The sequence below is a fragment of the Ursus maritimus genome, unplaced genomic scaffold (assembly GCF_017311325.1).
Source record: "Ursus maritimus isolate PB19 unplaced genomic scaffold, ASM1731132v1 scaffold_27, whole genome shotgun sequence".
Taxonomy (NCBI): Eukaryota; Metazoa; Chordata; class Mammalia; order Carnivora; family Ursidae; genus Ursus; species Ursus maritimus.
Genome location: NW_024425230.1, coordinates 29595579 through 29595930, shown reverse-complemented (window position 1 = coordinate 29595930; position 352 = coordinate 29595579). Strand labels below are relative to the sequence as shown.

Genomic DNA, 352 nt, shown 5'->3' with positions numbered 1-352 from the left:
CGGGTCGGGGTTCCACCTCTCGGCTCCCAGCGCCCGCGGCCGGGGACGGAACCCCGACGGAGTCTTGGGGCCTACGTGCGTCGCGACACGGCGGGGGGCGGGCCGCGGCCGGGGACGTCCCCTCTGCCCTCCCGGAATCAGTCTCCACTGCTGCCGCCCGGACCGCGGCCGTGAAGGCGGGTCCTCCAGAGCCTTCGAGTCGGGGGCTAGAGCGGCCAGGCCACCGAGCGGGGTCGAGCGGGGACTGGCGACGGCTGCGTCACGCGAGGGGCGGGGCCGCCGCGGGCGGAGGCCGCAGCCGGAAGCGGAAGAGGCGCTCGGAGCGGGGAGTGGGGCCTAGCCGCAGCCGGAT

The 352-nt window shown here is 77.6% G+C and overlaps 1 protein-coding gene across 1 annotated transcript in view; it reads left to right on the top strand.

Moving 5' to 3' along the window:
• Positions 1-255: 255 nt before the first annotated feature.
• CLK3 (CDC like kinase 3) overlaps positions 256-352 on the top strand; it is a 13661-nt gene continuing 13564 nt past the window's right edge. Inside the window, exon 1 of the mRNA XM_040642997.1 lies at positions 256-352. The gene's annotated coding sequence lies outside the window, so the exon portion shown is untranslated.